The following is a 21076-nucleotide window of genomic DNA, read 5'->3' on the forward strand; positions in this document are numbered from 1 at the left end:
ACAAAAAAACAAGGCTTCTTATGCAATTTTGCCTCTCATATAAATGTATCTTGATTTAAGAATCTTGAGACATTTGCACTGGAAAACAATACTAAGGAAAAACACTTTTTGCAAGGTTATTTCCATATTTTATTGGTTGGGGACACAGGTATTCAAGCCTTTTTTAATTAAATAATCGAGAAGTAATTTGTTGGAAGTTGTATTTTTTTTGTACTTTAAAAAGTGTTGCTAATTTTATACAATTGTAAAACTCATTTACATAAACATTTACATTTAGAGTACATATTAAATTGTGTTCCCTTCAATTTATTTATTTGTTGTTGTTGTTGTTTTTAACTTGGTCTTAAAAAGCTCTTTGAAATGTGAATTTACCTCAATAAAACCTGCAGAAACCCTGTTTTTGATGTTTCTGTACAAATTAGTTTACTATTATGCTATAATGTGACAAATGAGTTTTGTTGTAGTAGAGGACTTGCTGCTACTTTGTTTACATCAATAGACAGGATCAGTGTAGGTTAAGGTTTAATTTAGCCTACATAGCCTATGTCAGACGTAATAGGCCTACGGTTGCTGCATGGGATTATTTTAAATGTCATTTCTGACTCAGACTCTCATCTTTTGCCTGTGTTTCGGTTTTGGCTTGATTGCTTTCACTGCTGTCAGGTGGGGCTTTCTTATGAACAACAGGTTTAACCGGCACAAGTATGGATAAGCTGCTAGCAGATTTAGTGACAAAAGCAGTGTGGTTTTGTTGACACGTGATGTTAGTAACAGTGGGGAACACTCCCTGAAAACCCCTTCATCTGAAACTGGGATGTGGAGGAATAATCATTCACTGGTCTTTTCGTTATGAAATCAATGACTGCAAAAGACTAAAGAAAAATACTTAAAACAAGATATTTGTTTCAGTAAAAGACCTTTGGTCACCTAAAACATAAATAATCAGTAATAACATTAGAAGCATTCGAAATAAGTGTTAATCTCTCCTGAAAACAGCTGATCTGCAGCCAATGTGTCGGTGCACCCAAACCCGGAAATAAAGGGGGGTGGACCGACTGTGGCAAATTCAAGAGAGAAAAAAAAGTTCTCCTGCGAAGTGCGAACAAGTTTAGTCTCTCAAGGGAAGCATACATGGACATGCCGTCTGATGAGCCGAAGCACACATCGATATATGATCTGCGAATCTATGGATTAATAAATGGATGAAACGCGCAGAATGGAAAGTGTAATGAAAGCGTGCTCTTGAAAATTTAGCAAGAGATGAGGCCATAATTATCGGTACGGTTTACTTAGTTTTCTTATACCAGTACTCGTTCTTTTTATATTTATATTAGATTATATTTATTTTATTTTATTTCTGTGACTCGTCGTTCAAGTGAATTACCGGAAAAACACCAACTCGTTTAGTTTTGAAAAGACGCTTTTTGCTTTCACAAGGCAACACCCGACTGATATTTATAGCGAAAGCATCCAATGGAAACGACTGGTTTAATTCATCTTTTCTAAACGAATCCTGATGTTGTCAGTGGTCTCACAGCGTTGGGTGTTTACAGCGTAAAGGAACTCTATTAGGAAACCACATAAAGAACTGTGAGGAATTAAAAGAATTGTTCGCATCGACTGTATTCTTCGTGTTTACCAAAATGACTGTCAAACTGGATTTTGAAGAATGCCTGAAAGACTCCCCGCGATTCAGGTAAGTTACTCTTTTTTATATATATATATATATCACTGAAAATATTTAACAACACAAAATAATGGCATAATAATAATAATGATTTATTGTGCTAACTGATAAATATTCATAATAATATCGACTGTACATCATGTATTAATTAAATATTCATAATATCGACTGTACATTATGTATTAATTTTTTTTTTTTTTTTTTTTACAAAAGTCTGGTCACGTGCACCACATTAAAATTATAATTTCACTGTCATGTGCAGAAGGGATGACGTAACCGGTTTCTTTCCAAGCAGTTCCAGGATCAGGTCAAAGAGTTCATCCTAATGGTTTTAGCCCAGACGTGCTTGATTAAAACTGATCTCAGATCAGCCCGGAATGTAGCCGCAATGGTTAGTGTAGCACACAGCACTGGAAAGAATGTGCTTGGGTCCATAGAGAAGGAATGAATGGGATGATGATTAAGTGGCTCTGTGGACAGTAGGAGGGGATTTTTATTTTTTCACTTTTTTACCATTTACGTGAATATATAATGCTATTATATATTGTCTAGAAAATAATTTATTTAAAGGATGTTGTAAAACGTTTTAAAATCACTATTCGACTTTCTTTCTTTCGTTCTTTCTCTGGTTTGGCTGTAGATTTTAGTGGGCAGTATAATGGAAAGTTTGAGTGCCATGTTTTAGTGGCTGCAGAGGGAACAGACACAGAGGGTGTAGTGAGTTCAAAAATTAGGTCATCACCACTCAGAAATTTACTTGCATAAACACACAAAATATCCCTTTTCATCTGTCATATGTGGATCTAAACATACAGAACATGTGGAACTCATCTACACCAAACTTACAGCCGCGCATGGCCGCTTTTGACACTGAAAGCAACTGAAAATAAAGTTTGCATGAAGGTGTAAGAAGGTCACTGGCTTGAACACATTCCAGGCCTAGTTTACTTCAGACTGAGGCTGCCTCCGGTTGCTAAGTGACGGCTGGGTAGTGGTGGGGGAGCAGGAAGTGAGATGAGAGATACTGAAATGATAAACAGGAGACAGGAAGTGTGTTTTAGGGGTGGCTTGCTTCGGAAGCTACAACTTTTTCTTCAATACACACACATCTTTGCTAGGAGATGCATAAGTGAAAACAATGTGTGTTTAAAAAATGTCTCGACATCTCAAACTTGCTTAATATTCTCCAACTGGATATAATCATTGTCTGAAGCTAAAAGAGCAGAGTCTCTGTTTGTCATATGCTATGCGATCTTCTGTGAAATCTGTCAACTTTGCAGACTTTCAGCAACTAGCGTTAACTTGCCTAGACTGAAATTGGAGCAAAAATCATATAATGTTTTCCAGGCTTTACTTAAATAACACATGGTATGGTACTTTTTTTTTTTTTTTTTTTTAGAAAAGCCAATTTATTTGAGCATTTTTTATAATATTATTTTTCTCATTTACTGTGTCTAATGATTACATAAAATGTTGAGTTGAAGAATATAAGCATCATATTTCTGTCTGTCTGTACTGCATGTGCGGGAAACCACAAAGATCTGAGCTATTTTTCTTTGTGTTCTTTCACTGATACAAACCCACATTTGAATACAGATATATATGCATACAGTCACATGGCCATCTGCCCTACTGAATGAAACGATAATAGTTCCCTTTACTAACTCGGTTGTGTTTTGTGCAAGCAAATGTAGCATTTTTAACAGGTTAAGTTAAATGGCATATTCTTTTTTCAGTTGTGTGTGTGTGTGTGTGTGTGTGTGTGATAAAGCATGTGCTATGTTTCAACAGGGCAGAAATCGAGAAGGTGGAGGTCAACGTTAATGAGCTGGAGACAAGACTTGAAAAGGTGAGGAAATGCCGAGAGACTCATCATTAAGTGCAGAATCACTCGTGACTAATGTTCATACTTATGAACAAACCACCAACACTTAGATTTAAATGTCAGAATGTAACTCGGTCTACTACGGACATTATTGATAGCTCAAAACATATGGCTAGTTGAGGAGAAAAGTGAAAGGAGTACTACTTTTCTAAGTGCTCAAACTTATGACCTTGCACCTTGTGAATGATAAAACACATAACAGGTGGGGAAAAAAATCCTTTAGACTTATATTGACGTCATATCTAGAGATTTGGCCCACTATTTATTTGTCCACAGTGAGTTTAGCATGTTCAAGCACCACACCCACACACGTTTTCTTCAGAATATGTCTCTGCCACTGTTTTAAACCATAACAGAATGCAGTCTCATATTTAGACTCGCACCATAAATACAAAATATACACCCAAATATCATTGCTGCAGGGTTTATGTGTTTGACCTTCAATGTTCAATTCCCTAAATTGAAATAAAGTCATTGTTCCTCTCTTCTGGCGTGTGTCTCCCGCTCTATGGTCTTGTGAAGAGATATAGTGTTATGCAGAGGAACTACAAAGAGGAATTGCCAATTGAAAAGCTTTTAACCACAATTCAAGATCATTTGAATTTATTAGACTGGACGGTTTCAACCCACACTATTCAGCTCATGATAATTTGTTTAACAATTGCTCACAAAATTTTCTTGATGTTTATGCGTATGTTATGAATAACATGACATTATTTAACGTCCTGGAAAAAACCTGTGTTTGTGTAGTTGGTGAAACAGTGCCACACTATGCTGGATGCAGGCCGTGCCTATTGCCAGAACAGTAAGAGCTTTGTAAATGGCCTCAAAGAGCTGGGACACCACTGTTCTGAGGACCGAACCATGGGGGTGAGTGCATCAACAGTCCTGCAACGGATTTCAAATGAGCATGACTTACTGTACACAAAACTCACGTGGGCTAACTGGTACCTGAGACGGTAAATGAACATGTGATCACCCATAACAGCATCAAAATAAGAAGGAAGTGATACAACAATATTGTCAATTCCAGAACTGTATGATTACACATATGCCTCTACAGTAGATTCCAGATCAATATGGGATGTGAAGATGGTCTGATAAAGGTTGGAAGCGTTAAGCATTTGAGACAAAGATTTGAGGCACACACATGTTCTGTTCAAAGATATGAACAGAACATATGTGTGCCTAGACATTATGAAAAAAAAAGAAAACAGAGCATACAGCTATGGGAAAAAATAAAGAGATCGCTGGAAAATTCTCAGTTTCTCTGGATTTTCAATTTATAGCTATGTGTTAGAGTAAAACATAATTTTTGTTTTATTCTGCAAACTACTTATGACATTTCTTCTGAATTTTAAATAAAATGTTGCCATTTAGAGGATTAAATGACAGTTGGTCAAAATAACAGGTTACACTTTACAATAAGGTTCATTAGTTAACATGAACTAAGAATGAACAATACTTCTACAGCATTTATTAATCTTAGTTAATGCTAATTTCAGCATTTACTAATGCATTATTAAAACCACAAGTTGTGTTTGTTAACATTAATGAGCTAACATGAACTAACAATGAATGATTGCATTGTTATTAACTAACGTTAACAAAGGTGAATAAATACTGTAATAAATGTATTGTTTATGTTAGGTCATACATTAACAATGTTAACAAATGACACCTTATTGTAAAGTTTTACCAAATAAAAAAAAGATGCCATGTTCTCAGACATGTTATATTCATTTTTAGACAACACACTAACAATGTTTCAACTTCAGAGGAGTTAAGAAATCAGCATTTGGTGGAATAACCCTGATTTTCAATCACAACAAATGAAAGTTGAAACAAATTATGTATTTATTTTTATTTCTTTAATTAAGAAATGTTATCAGACCTTTATAGACTAAAACAAATATGAGCATTTTACTCAAACTTATACTTTGTAAATCCAGAGAAACTGAGAATTTTCAAGTGGTCTCTTCATTTTTTTCCATTGCTGTATATATGACTGTTCAAAAGTTTGGATTCGGTAAGATTACTTTTTTTTTTTAAATTAATTAATTTGTTCAGCAATGATGCATTAGATTGACAGTAAAGACATTCATAATTATACTGTTTTCAACATTATTGATTATAAGAAATATTTCTTAAGCACCAAATCAGCATATAGAATGATTTCTGAAGGATCATGTGACACTGAAGATTGGAATAATGATGCTGAAAATTTAGCTTTGCATCACAGGAATAAATTACATTTTAAAATATATTACAATAGAAAAGTTATTTTAAATTGTAATAATATTTCACAGTATTACTGTTTTTCCTGTACTTTGACAAATAAATGTAGCCTTGGTAAGCGTGAGACATTTAAAAAAAAAAAAATACTTGATCAAAAGTGTGTTTGTTGAATTGAAAATAAAAGTGGAAAATGAAGATCCTGTGTAGCTGTGCAGTTGAAAATGATTGAAAGTGAATAGAATCCTAATAGAGGCTGCGCTTCTTTCTTTCAGGAATGTTTAGAAAAGTTTTCTAAAAAGCTGTCAGACATTGTCACTGCTCAAGAGGTGAGTCAAGTTCTTTCTTTTTACTTTTACTGTTACTATTGGTGACCAATGTGCCAACAATCTCTCTGGAGATCCTGTTCCTGTTTTTACTTGTGTCCCACTCCATGAATGATGTCTCTCCCCACAGGAGGTGATTGAAACCACACAAAAGTCTGTGAAGTTGAAGCTACAGAATTTTGTGAAAGAGTAAGGTGTTTTCTTCCCTTGCCTCTTCACTAAGGCACATTTTCTGTATCAAATATTCTATTCTGTATAAATCTCATTCTTCCATTTATTACTGACCCTTCTGATAGAACGGTTTTATTGCAACTATTAACTTCTTCTCTACTGTATCTCTCCTGAAGGGATGTGAAGCGTTTTAAGGATGTACGGAAGGAGTTTGAACGTAGCAGTGAGAGCCTGGAGACGGCACTGAGCAGGAACGCACAGGCACCACGAGGAAAACAGCATGAGGTGGAAGAAGCCAGCAGTAACCTCCTGAACGCACGCAGAGCCTTCAGATCAGGGGCACTGGACTATGTGCTGCAGGTACAGAGATATACAGTGGCCTAAGAATGTATTTGGACACTTGAGTCACATTTAAATCTATAAATATCTTTGCATCGTATACTGTACTACAGTATCAAACTAGCTGTCATTTATCTGAACACACTTTTACAAAAATGCAAAAAATATATTAGGGTTTAAACTATAAAACAACACTGCAGATATTGTTCAAAATTAAAAAGAAAACAGTATTATGCCATTTTCTGGTTATCACATACCAATGTTTTGCAGATTTGATTTATTATTTAATGCAATGAAAATCATACTGTATTTTTTTGTATACCAAGATATATTATTGGCATTTTCTTTCCTCCTTTAGATTAACGTCATTGAGTCCAGGAAGAAGACTGAAATTCTAATGGCGGTATGTGTCATAATGTAATATATATATATATATATATATATATATATATAATTGAGAATCTTATTGTAATGATCAGGACTGAATGGTAACTTAAAGTCACTCTTGCTTGTGTGTTTGTCTTCTGTGTGAATGTGTGTCAGATGCTTTCTCTTATGGAGTCCCAGGCTTTGTTCTTCCAGCAAGGCTACCAGTCACTCACAGAACTGGAAATCTACCGCAAGCAACTGAGTGAGGAGGTAAGAAATGTGTCTGTCAGTCTGCCTATGCAACCATCTATCTATCTATCTATCTATCTATCTATCTATCTATCTATCTATCTATCTATCTATCTATCTATCTATCTATCTATCTATCTATCTAATATGTATGTCAAAAGCGTGTAAAGCTGCTTGGACACATGACTGAAAAAAGAGGAAGGAAAGGAAAAGTGTGAAGTACCAATTAGGACAAATGCAAGTGTTACTTTGAGGGGGAAACATATCGAATTGATCATGTTGTAAAGTAAAAAAGAAAATCAGAAGTGTAAAGTTTGAATTGAAAAAGAGGACAGAAGGTCTACTGACAGGAATGTGATGGTACATTCAGAGATCGCATGATGGCCCATCATGACAGGAAGTTTTCTGCCAGAGTGAGCAACAACAGGAAACACAGGGCTCGTAAGGGGAAGTCGTGGCCTAATGGTTAGAGAGTCGGACTTGTAATCCGAAGGTTGCGGGTTCGAGTCTCCGGCCGGCAGGAATTTTAGGTGGGGGGAGTGAATGTCCAGCGCTCTCTCCACCCTCAATACCACGACTGAGGTGCCCTTGAGCAAGGCACCGAACCCCCAACTGCTCCCCGGGCGCCGCAGCATGAATGGCTGCCCACTGCTCCGGGTGTGTGTTCACGGTGTGTGTGTGTTCACTGCTGTGTGTGTGCACGTTGGATGGGTTAAATGCAGAGCACGAATTCCGAGTATGGGTCACCATACTTGGCTGAATGTCACTTCACATTCTTCACATTTTTAAAATTTCGAAATCCCTGGTAGCCCTTCGGGCAGGTACTCTTCAGATTTTGGTAGCCCGAAAATTAATTTAACTAGCCCAAATAAAATCAAGACCATAAATGTCAATCAAAAACATTTTCAATACACAAATATCAACGAATATTAAGGAAAGAGTTTTATTTGACTATTTACAAGGTAGCTGCAGAAATACTTCATCTATTTAAGGCAATTTGAAAAATTATTTCTTATACCATTTAACATTTAAAACTGTCTAAGTCCTTAAAAACACAATGTTCCCTCTAATTTTTTTCTTGCTGAGCAAAACTTTTCTCTATTGGGCGGACATTTCGGGCACCTGAGCAAAAGCATTCTTTATACCAGACCTGTACAGCGCGTACACAAAAAAGTGTGTAACTTTAACTTTAATGTGCTATTTATATTTGATTTCACCCTTGATGTAAGTAAATGATGCACATTTTAGGTTACCTGAGAAAACATTTTTAGTGTACAATATACTGCAGTTTAAAAGTTTGGATCAATAAAGTTTTTTTTAAAGAAGTTTCTTATGCTCATCAAGGCTGTATCTATTTGATGAAAAATACTGAATATTATTTCACAAAATAATATTGTGAAATATTATTGCAATTTAAAATAAACTTTCTATTTTAATATACTTTAAAATTTAATTCAGTCCTGTGAAGAAAAGCAGTATTTTCAGAGTCACATGATGCTTTAGAAGTCATTTTAATATGCTGATTTTTAATCAATGTTGGAAACAGTTGTAATGCTTTTTTTTTTTTTTTTATATATATACTGTATTTTTTGGGACCTGTGATATTTAAAAAAAATAAAAAGTTAAAAAGAACAGTGTTTAGTCAAAATAGAGATTTTGTGTTCCAATATAAACTATTCAAAAGTTTGGGGTCAGAAATGTTTTTCTTTCTTTTTAAAGATACTTTTAAAGAAAGTTAAATCAACTTTATTCAGCAAGGATGTGTTAAATGGATAAAATTGATAGTAAAGACTTCTATTGTTAGAAAATATTTCTATTTTGAATAAATGCTGTTCTTTTAAACTTTTTATAAATCAAAGAAAAAAGAAAAAATATGAAGCAGCACAACAGTTTCAACACTGATAATAAATCAGTATATTAGAATGATTTCTGAAGGACCATGTGAAGACTGGAGTAATGATGCTGAAAATTCAGCTTTGATCTCAGGAATAAATGCTATTTTAAAATATATATAGGTATTAAAATAGGAAACCAATATTAGAAATTGCAATAATATTTCACTATATAACAGTTTTTTCTGTATTTTTTAAATGAATACAGCCTTGATGCACAAGAGACTCAACGTCAAAGACTCAAAAACAAGGTCAATTATTTATCAGGTTTATGATATAGCCCTAACATAATATATTATTTAAAAAAAAACTATTTAAACTGATAGAATAGAATAGAATACAAATTGAAGCAAAACTTAAGCTGAGATCTGTAATTTAAATATAAAAAACGTGAACATATGAATTCTTCTATAGCTGTCTAAACATGGTTATGAAGTACAGTTTGTACAATACTCTTGTGTGTGACTGTACATGTTTCAGAGTTTTGTTACCGTTCTTTGCCCATCCTCCGCTATTTCCAGCACTTAGTCAAGCCACTCTTCTTTAGTACATGAGGACGTTTTATTTCACGTCATTGCGTTTGCGTTGGCTCTCGTGTTGAGCGCACCGCAACCATTGAAGTATTCAGTTTCTACAGCGACTCATTTGGTGCATATCGTTCTCTTTCTATGAAGCCTGTAAACCGCATTCACCGGTTCTAACTCTGTCGTGACATCAGCTCTATAGCGGTTTGCCCGAGCATTGCTATTCTTTCCCTTTTACTGGCGGCATTCAATCAAATGGCTTCCCAACTCATTTTTGTGTGCGCGAGGCACATTATTTCTTCTGCGCGGCCGCGCGCACGCTCAGCTTAGAGGGAACATTGTGTGGGAGCCCTGTATTTAAGGTAGCCCATCGGGCAGGGCAGTGATACATTTTGGTAGCCCGACTAGAAAACACGATTGCTCCGGGACGTCGGCTAGCAATTTTGCGAGCCCTGAAACAGTATGTATCACACACGGGTGTTGTGTGTGTTGGCAAACACTTCTGTGCTTGCAGAACTGTAAAATTGCCTGAAAAACAGCTCAAAACTTTTCAAGAGTATAAACAAACACCAACTGCAGTTTGTGGATTTAAGTGTCACATGCAAATTCTAAGATCTGCTAATATCTTTGTTCTTTTAATTCTACCGACAAGATCAAAAACTGGTCATTTGATGTTTAAAAGCTGTTGAAGATAGATTTTTTTATGCAAAGTAATGACTTGATGTTACTGAGGAGCATAACATTGAAATGTAGAAGTTTTAGACAGGAAATTACTCACCTTCTACTGGCCTGCGAAAACCACAAAACCTGCTCATAGCTTCCTGTAAGCACAGGAAATGGTGAAAAGCTTAGCAAGACAAATGTCAAGAGAGATTTCTAGAGCCTATTCATAGTAGTGATGTTCTTCAGAGCATATACAGATTGAAAATGAGAAGATGGAACCATTGTTTGGATACAGGGACAACGTAAAATCAGAGCTGGCTGCGATACAGATGTGTTTTTGCAGATTTAGTGTTAGAGAACCAAGATGAGAGGAAATGTAATGTTTTGATGAAGTGACAACAGGGAGTGGAAAAGAGCGGGGGAGAGAACAGGAAAGTCTGTGGAAGATAACAAGCGAAGGTGGAGGTGATCTTCATGACCTCTTCTTGATATAGGTCAGGAAGTTGAGCAAGTGCCAGCATGTCTTACATCCTTCCTCATTCGGTTCAGCCCTGAGTGACGTGCACTTTGACTCTTCACTCTAACTGTGGTCCAAAAACCCGCCGCACCCCAGATAGACTACAATTATAGCAGACTTATCATCACAACTCTTGACTGGAAAAGTCACATAACTACACACAGCAGTGGGGATTTAGACTGAGCCTACGTCCATGTGTTTATAATTGATATGCAATTAAACTTCCATTTTGAGATCTAGTTAAACGGTTCAAACCTCAGTCTCAAAGAGTTTCCATTTTCTATCCTATAACGTTCACATGCCCAATTCAGATTTCCAGCTTAAACCTGATGTTTGTGAGGTTGTCATATGATGTTTAAATGGATATAAGATGGTTGTCTAAACAGGCAATGTTTCCTTGACTGCATGCGTAAATTACCATTTTAACACATAAAACTTGTAATTATTTATATATATATATATATATATATATATATATATATATATATATAGTGGCGGGAGGAGCCAACGACAGACACAGTGGGCGTGGCGTCAAGCCTCGGAAAGGTTTTTATTAAACAAAATATTAAAATAAAGTGTCCAAAGGGGGAAAAGTGTCCAAAATAAACAGGGATCTGGTGTCCTCGTTGTGCTGCGGGGCTCGTGAAGGAAGGCAGTGTTCAGGAGGGAAGGGTCCAGGTAAGGGGCGGAGTCCGGCGGCCGCACGCGCTCCCGTCTGGAGGTCCCGGGGCGCGGGTGACGGCTTCGTCCAACTCCTTAATCCCCGGGTGCTCGACGGGATTCCACGGCCCGGCGTCCTGGCCCGACGGCCGTATCGCGGGTGCGGTGTCGGCCGGACTGCGTCTCTGGCGGCGGCGGGTAGTTCCCTCTACGCTCCCTTTCCTGGACCCACGAGGACACCAGCGTGCATGCACGGGGAAGAGACCGGTCTCCCGAGGAGAGGCGCGTTCGGCATTTAACGGCGGCGGTGATGAGGCTCTATTCACGTCAGGTGCGCCTCATCACACGCCGCCAGCCCTGGCTGTTTCAGCGCCCCTCCTCTCTCACACACCCACTCCTGTCGGGAGCCTGGTGAAGGGCGGCGAATATGGGACGGGGTGGTGATGATGGACAGGGGGGAGGCAGCCGACTCGTCACAATATATATATATATATATTCTGCAATAGCTCAATTCATGATTAGTTTTATTTATAGGTCACATTGCAGACAAATCAAGCTTGCAGTTATGATGAAAATTAGATTGATGTAAAATCAAATAACTTCATTCCAACTTGACTTTCCACAAAGCGAAAATCTGATTAGAATCTGATTTATTTCTACATATAGCAAATTGGCCCAGGTCAGAATTTAAAATGTCAGTCACTGTGACTTTTGCTTGTTGCACATCATCCACACACATGCACACACAGAAATTGGGCCTACTGTGGTGTGAACATCGCCCGTATGACTTTGATTTAGACACAAATACAAGACTGAACTGTAAAATATGATTGCCATTTTCTCCTCTTTTTCTCCAGTATACTCAACTAGTCCTGAATTCTGCAAGAGAGAAAAGGGATATGGAGCAGAGACATGGTGCTGTCAAGAAAAAGGTAGTAAGACTCTCTCTCTCAGACACACACACCATTGTATCTGTACACAAAGACACTATGCATGCATCTATGGGAAGATATATTTGTGTGTCTGTCTTTAGGATGTGTCATATGATGACTCCATAATGGACTTCAGCCCAGATGCACCCAATGGCATCGCGATGGAAGGTTACCTGTACAAGAGAGCCAGCAATGCTTTCAAAACATGGAGCAGGTACAGCACTCCAACAATTTGTGATTCAATTACAGAAATTATTGTAAAACAAATAATTAACATGACTACAGGAATTTATTTAACAAGCAAAGTAATTATATTAAAAACTTTGAAATTAATACAAAAATGAATGTAATGTACTTATTTTTCCTATTTTCAGCTATATTTTTAAAGCTGTAATAAATGACAATTGTTTTATTTTATGAGCAATAATTTTATATGCAACTTTGTGAGCAAGTACAAGAGTTTCTCTGTCTGTCTCTCTTCATGCAGTTATTTGTGACTGAATTAGCATATTTGAGAACAATTTTTATTTTTTAAATTCAATAGAATTTATTTAATTCATTATTGGTATATAGTTTTAAAGTTATGTATTCGTTTACATTTATTTTTTATACTGATGGTTTCCTGTAGTAGATACGTTTGCTCTTTTGCCTCTTTCCATTTTGAACATTTGTTCATTGAGTGTGATTTCAGAGTCTGTGAGTTCTGAGATGAATTACAATCATATTTTTGACTGCATTATTAATACCTCGCATGGTCATGATGTGTGTGTCTATATGTGTGTTCATACTGTAGGCGCTGGTTCTCCATTCAGAAGAATCAGTTGGTTTACCAAAAGAAACATAATGTAAGTATCAGATTGTTTAAGGATAACATTGCATTAAACAATAACAGTATTGACACATCGATTCACACACACACACACACTGATACATTTACACACCCACAAACCACAGACGAAATGTTGGGAAATTGGAAATTTATAGAGAATTGAGAGGCTGTTTTAATTGTTCTCTTTTTTGGTGACATTATACACTACGCATGCAGACCACATTTGTTTTATTTAAACAAGCTCTTTGTCTCTCTGTATCAGGAGCAGATCACTGTTGTTGTGGAGGACTTGCGTTTATGCACAGTGAAGCCCTGCAGTGAACAAGACAGACACGATTCTGCTTTGAGGTCGTCTCTCCCTCCAAGTGAGTCTCTCTGTGTGTCTGTACACAAATCTGTCAGAACTGGAATATATTGTGTATGTGTATTTTTGACCATGCAACATTTTTCTGATTCCTGTGTTCTTGTGTTTGGGTTCTGGCTGTATTTAGACTGTAAACAGTCCTGTAAATATGTTATTCTGCATTTAGACAAGTCTGTGCATAACCTGCCCATGCTCCAAATGACAGGATCTGTGTGTGTGTGTGTGTGTTTGTGTAGGAGCTGTTTATTACAGGCTGATTCAGAGCGACAGCAGCAAAGCTGGATCAGCGCTGTCCAGAACAGCATCGCCTCAGCATTCCAGGACAGAAGAGATGACAATCTTGGCCCTGTATGTCACACACATTCACATTTAACTGAACACCTAACTGTAGACATGCCTTAGACTACATTACTACAGGCTAGGTATGTCAGAAGCAGCAAGTCTACACTAAAATAAATAATAATGTAAAGATAACAATCTTTCTACAGTATTGTTAGTACTGTCTGCAGCACTCACATGCATATTTAGATGTATCCTCTGTGAATAATCATATTTTCCTATGGTCAAATAAATCACGCACATATATATATATATATATATATATATATATATACATATATATATATATATATATATATATATATATATATATATATATATATATATATATATATATATATAAAATATTGAACTTGTGCCTTAAGCCCTCCAGTGTAAATGTAGACCTGCCACTGTCTAAAATATTAATGAAACTACACTATTATGAGAAAAAGGGAAAAGCATTTACATATTTTGTAAAAAAAAAAAAAAATGTACCTTCTTAATTTAAATGTTTAATTAAATTTAAAAATTACACTAATACTGATTACTGTGAATTTCTGTAAACCCCAACATTACCCCCTATTCTTTAAATAAGATTAATTCTTTTATATATAATGTAATATAAAATAATAATTTTTATTTCAAATTCTTTAAATTTTGTATGATTTTTGTAGTTGTAGCATTTAATGTTAGATTTGATTAATTTTATTTAGATTTTTTTATGTAATAAATAATACTTATTATTTTTAGAGTAAACTATTTATAAGTTCCCACTTACGCATTCAAGCCCAAAAGTGTGCTGAATTAAGCAGAATTAGCTAAAATGCTATATTTTAATGAAGGACATAAATGTGAGAGTTATAAAAAGATGTGTGTGTTTGTGTGTGTGTATTAAACAGAGAGATCGCTGTAGCTCAGTGTCTGCGGGAAGTGTGCGTTTGAGTGCAGGGGAGCCGGAACCGTCAGGTCGGGAGGCTCTGGAGGAGGTGCAGGCCATCTCAGGGAATGGACAGTGCTGTGATTGTGGGGAGCCTGGACCTGACTGGGCCTCTATCAATCTGGGCATCACGCTGTGCATTACCTGCTCTGGGATACACAGGTAACACACATGCACACACAGAATTATATAATGTATCACATGAACATGCATCTGAATCGGTTTTTGTGTTTGCAGGAGTTTAGGTGTCCACTTCTCGAAGGTACGATCCCTGACACTGGACTCATGGGAGCCAGAGCTCATCAAAGTAAGCATGGACCTCATGCTCATTATGTTCATGTATTACATTTTTTTTAAAACAAGCACTTTGATTAGTTACACTCTTTTTCACATTCCCTCTTTTTGTCCATATTGCTCTTTCTAGCTCATGTGTGAGTTAGGAAACACAGCCATTAACAAGATCTATGAGGCACGTATTGATGAGATCACAATCAAGAAGCCCCACCCCTCTAATCCAAGGTACAGTAGGTGTTTATATATATATGTATATGTATGTATGTGTGTGTGTGTGTGTGCGTGTATGTGTGTGTGTGTGTATATATATATATATATATTATAGTAATCACAGAAAACCACAGAAATATGTTTATAATTAAAAACTAATCTGTATATGACTGTTTTCTCAGACAAGATAAGGAGTCTTGGATTCGTTCTAAATATGTAGAGAAGAAATTCATCCACAAGCTCCCAGAGACTGGTCGAGGAACAGTCCTGCGGCGCTCCAGTGCCCAACGGAACAGAGCAGCCACACAGGACAGAACCAACACACGCCCTCCCCTCAAACCCAAACCCAACCGAGCCACTCTGCCACGACTCACGGGTACACAGACACACATGCCAAAAAACATGCTAGAATTTACACACATACATGCACAGTCATGTGCCCAAGAAACTGTATTTATCTTTTGTTTATCCTCTACAATTCAGCATAGAAACACATAGTATATTATTGGAACTATTGAGTTAAAAAAAATAAATAGGCATAGGATTCCTAACAAGGAATAGTTCACCCAAAAAATGAAAATTTGCTGGAAATCTTATCAACCTCAGAACATTCAGGATGTTGAAGAGTTTGTTTCTTCACCAGAGCAGATTTGGAGAAATTTAGCATTATATCACTTGCTTACCAAAGGATCCTTTGCAGTGAATGGGTGCCGTCAGAATAAGAGTCCAAGCAGATTTTTTCTTCTTAAGAAGTTAATTTATGGACTGGAGTGGTGTGGATTACTTGTGATGTTTTTATCAGCTGTTTAGACTCTCATTCTGACGGCACCCATTCACTGCTGTGGATCCACTGGTGAGCAAGTGATACAATGCTAAAATTCTCCAAATTTATTCTGATCCTACATCATGGATGGCCTGAGCGTGAGTCATTTATTATTAACTATTCCTTCAATGTAAAGTAAATGAAAAACTAAAGTGCAACTAAACTAAAAATAGTAGCTGAAAAACGAACTAAACATAAATAACTGTTTTAGTAGTCCTCAAACACTCATCACATGGAATAACCTGACCTGTGTGTCTGTGTGGGGGAAGACATCCTACATGCAGATGGCAATGAGATGCCAGTAAAGTTACTGATACTGATAACAAAGTTGACACTAATCATACCACTGATACCAGAGAGAACCTTACATTCTGTTATAAACAAACTTTCATGTAGCTTGCAGTCAAGAGTGCACAAGTATGCTGAGTCAAGGTCGGTTTCGTGAACATTAAACTGTATCCTCTTGTGGTTTTGTTTTTAAATGATGCAACTGAAATCCTGCAGATGCAGTTGGGTAATAATTCAGTGTAAGTGAAGTTTGCGTTAGAGTGACATTAAGCTTTGGAAAATATGCAAGTTATGGAAAAAAAAAAAAAAAAAAAGTAATGATGGAAATTAGTAGTCTTTAAAAAAGGTTCATGGAAAAATCATGGAAATTAATACAAAGGTCACGGGAATTTCTATAGTCAGTATAAATATAGAAAACGTGAGTGTAACCTCTGTATTTGTCACAAAAGACTGGGAAAAAATGTAAATTTATTGGTCATAAAGTTTTGTTGCTTCCCCAACTGATTGCTTAACTGTTATCACTTAAAAATATATGAAAACTAAATAGAAATATGGCTATAAAATAAAACCTAAACTATCACTATCACAAATAAACAATAACCAAACTGAAATATACAATAAATCTGAAAATCGCATTAAAAATAGGAACGAATGCAAAACTGTAGTAACTGTAGTTGTGACACAAACAAGCATGAAGACACTAGAACATTGAAATAATGAAAATAAGTGTCTCTTCCAGTTTCTACTGATCTAATCATTGGGCTGTTGCTTGATGTTTCCCCTACAGGCCTGAACCCAAGTGACATAATGAAGAACAATTCCAGCTCTCAAAAAGGTTACACACACACAGATATGATGTTCACAAATCCATTTGACCGCACAAACTCCTCCTCACTCTCACTCTCTATGTACAGAGAATGATGAAGAGGAGGATCTGAGTGGTCTTCATCCCGGGGCTTTGCTGTATCGATCTGCGGCAATGCAGCATTTCCCTCTCATGGCAGACGCTCTGGCGCACGGCGCTGATGTCAACTGGGTCAATATGGCTGAAGACAGCAAAACTCCACTAATACAAGCCGCTATGGTTGTAAGTGTGTGTGTGTGTGTGTGTGTGAGAAAGAGAACGAGTCCATTGTTCATGATCTGAGTGTGTATTGCATAATTGTTACAGTGAATAATTACTGTGTATTCCTCTCTGCAGAATTCCTTGGCAGCCTGTGAGTTTCTCCTACAGAACGGTGCTAATGTTAACCTGGTGGACTCAAACGGGAGGGGTCCACTACACCATGCTACCATACTGGGACATACAGGGTAACACAGGCTTAGATACTAGGGCTGGGTTAAAAAAAAAAAAAAAAGTTTTTCTGAATAATTCTGATTATTCTTCATTTGAACAACTGCAATACTGATTCTTAAAATCCTAAATTTGATCTTTTACTCTCTTGTCAGTGTTTCCTGCAACACTTTTCAGCAGTGGTGCACCCTGCTGTTAAATATATGATATTACAGTTGAATCTAAAGCTTCATTGCAAAATATCATATATGTATATATCACCATCTGATCAAGTACAAAAATGAAATAATAGAAAATGAACTGCACTGTTTGGGCCCTGTTATTTATTTATGTGTGTGTGTGTGTATATATGTATATGTATATGTGTGTGTGTGTGTGTATATATGTATATGTATATGTGTGTGTGTGTGTGTGTGTGTGTGTGTGTGTGTGTGTGTGTGTGTGTGTGTGACCCTGGACCACAAAACCAGTCATAAGGGTCAATTTTTCGAAATTGAGTTTTCTACACCATCTGAAAACTGAATAAATGAGCTTTCCATTGATGCATGGTTTTTTAGGATCGGATATTTGGCTGAGATACAACTATTTGAGAATCTGGAATCTGAGGGTGCAAAAAAATCTAAATACTGAGAAAATCGCCTTTAAAGTTGTGAAAATGAAGTTATTAGCAATGCATATTACTAATCAAAAATTAAGTTTTAATATATTTATGATAGGAAATATCTTCATGGAACATGATCTTTATTTAATAGCCTAATCATTTTTGGCATAAAAGAAAAATTTATAATTTTGACCCATACAATGTATTGTTGGCTATTGTTTCAAATATACCCCAGCGACATAAGACTGGTTTTGTGGTCCAGGGTCACACACACACACACACACACATACATATATATATATATATATATATATATATATATATGAAGAAGATAATTTAAATGCACACCTTAATTTTTATTTGATAGAATATGAGACATAAAAGCGCTATAATATAGCACTACTAGTGTAGTCTGATTCATTGAATGACTCTTTTAAAGGTTTTTTTTTGTGAATACAAAAACATATGGTGAAACCACACAAACAACCTTTTTATACACTTTAATTGGAGTTCATAATTTAATAATAATTTGCATGTTGTTATAATGACATAAATTTTTACTTCAGTTAGTATCCACAGAGCAGTTTTTGGCTGTTGATTATTATCTATTAAAGTACAAAATGAAAATAATAGAAAATGTACTGTATAGTTTAGTCCCTGTTAGTCATTTTTAAAATCAATATTTTTGTAATGAATTTTTTTCATATGTGGGCAAATTGGACATTATACTGTATGTCCAAATGAATCAGAATTGAATCAAACCTATATGAAATCAGAATAAAAAAATGAATCACGAACTGAATCAAATCAGTCTCAATCCTCAGTGTTGCTGTTATACATGTACTGTCAAACATGTTACTCAAACGTTTCTCTGTTTTGTCGTAGGTTGGTGTGTCTGTTTCTTAAGAGAGGAGCGGACTACAACGCAAAAGACATTGATGACAAGGACCCAATCGGCATTGCCATAGATAACGCCAACGCTGACATCGTCACGCTGTAAGTAGTCTTAGAGAGTATCAGCTGAAAAGGACACTAATTAACTTACAGTACATTTGATGAGGTGCTTCCTGCTAATAACTCAATTAACATATCATCCGTTGTGCTTTTCCCCCTAGACTCCGGATAGCCAAGATGAACAAGGAGATGCGGGAGATGGACGGCACTCCATCAGGTCATTCTGAGGGGCGGGGCTCTGGTGGTGGGGGCGGGACTGGGTCTGTGATTGGACACACTAAGAAAAGCTTTCAAACTATCAAGAACCAGCTCAGTGGTCGGGCACCAGGTGGCCAGAATTAACTGACTGTAAATGTAAAATTGAAAGCTGAGCTTAACAGAGAATTTAAAAAAAGAAAGGACAGTATGTGGATTTGAGCACTTTGATAAAGCACTTTAAAATGTATAGAAACACTGACTGTTAATAGATAACACTACCCATCAGTAGCAAGAAATGAATCAGACTTCTGTTCAGTGCTTTTAGTACCTATGGTAATTTTTTGGATCAAATGTTATGTAGTATGTTTTATAAGGTGGTATCAGTACTGTTTGTACTGAGAATGGTTTTGCATGAGTAATGTGATGCATTTGCACAAATCTGATCTTGTTTGTATGGCTGGTGTTTGTTCAGCTATTAGAAACACCTCAAGTGGAATATATAGTGGTTTCTCTCTGTCCGTCATAGGCTTCAGATTACTGCTCCACTAACAAGTTCTATTTGATTTATTTAATGTTCATTCAGACCTGATCAGGCATTACAACTTTGTTTAACATAATGTAAAGGATAAACTCCACAGCTAGTCATGACAGTGCTTGCAAGTCATCTATCTATCTATCCTCCTCTTACTCAAATTGTCTAATTATTTATCTAATCATACCATTTATCTAAAGATGTTGCCTTGCAAGCACTAGTAATTCCTTCAGAAAATGCAAATGATTCAGCTGTTATGGAATGAGCTTGGATATTTGGCATTGTTTGGGGTATCATCACCATTCAACCCACATGTTTACAATTGACCATCATAAATATATTAAAAACTTCAAACTGCAAATGCAGTCTAAATTTCAGTTCATGGTGATAATTTGTTATGATCACTTTTAATATTTGGCTTTCCAGTAGGGTTCTGTTACTCTGAATCTGATACTCTTATCGCAGTGCCAGATGTTTACAGGTGTGCTTTCTTGTGGTGCTTATGCTTTTTGCATCTGTTGTTTTGCTGTGGGGCTTGTTTAAGGCAGTTTGTCCATCTGTCTCTGTATACAAATCTGTTTTTGCTGTTTGTGAGTGCGTGCGTGCGTGTGTGTGTGTGTGTGTGTGTGTGTGTGTATGTGCATGTCCTGAGACGGGTGGCCAGGTGTCCACTGCTTGCAGTGTGTGTCCTCTGCACTGCGTGCTACAGGTAATTTACTGCTTCCCTATGCTTTTATGTATGCATAACTGCTGCACTTATGTACAATTATAAATCCAAAAAGCTCTTCCTCTGGGTGGCGGTGTTCTCAACAAGCTGATTTAAACATCTTTTTAGACATTGTTAAACTCTTTTAGACTCATTTAGGTTTCAGTCACTTCCCACACACGGGTATAATTTCTCTCTCATACAGAATATGATTGTTTTACAGTCTTGTTTTAGATGTAAAATATGATCATGTGAACAGGGAATCTTGCAACAAAT

At 36.4% G+C, this 21076-nt stretch overlaps 1 pseudogene across 1 annotated transcript; it reads left to right on the top strand.

The window, feature by feature from the left end:
- The first annotated feature begins 1020 nt into the window (after positions 1-1020).
- LOC306882383 (arf-GAP with coiled-coil, ANK repeat and PH domain-containing protein 1-like) lies at positions 1021-20192 on the top strand (annotated as a pseudogene). Its single transcript, XR_013785784.1, has 22 exons — positions 1021-1696; positions 3479-3536; positions 4323-4442; positions 6083-6136; positions 6264-6322; positions 6481-6664; positions 7002-7046; positions 7187-7282; positions 12375-12449; positions 12551-12663; positions 13243-13294; positions 13541-13643; positions 13879-13990; positions 14863-15062; positions 15138-15207; positions 15325-15419; positions 15587-15780; positions 17303-17350; positions 17430-17602; positions 17717-17826; positions 19296-19406; positions 19526-20192. The product of XR_013785784.1 is annotated as an arf-GAP with coiled-coil, ANK repeat and PH domain-containing protein 1-like (transcript).
- Positions 20193-21076: the final 884 nt, after the last annotated feature.

Source organism: Barbus barbus (genome assembly GCF_936440315.1).
Source record: "Barbus barbus genome assembly, chromosome: 2".
Lineage (NCBI taxonomy): Eukaryota > Metazoa > Chordata > Actinopteri > Cypriniformes > Cyprinidae > Barbus > Barbus barbus.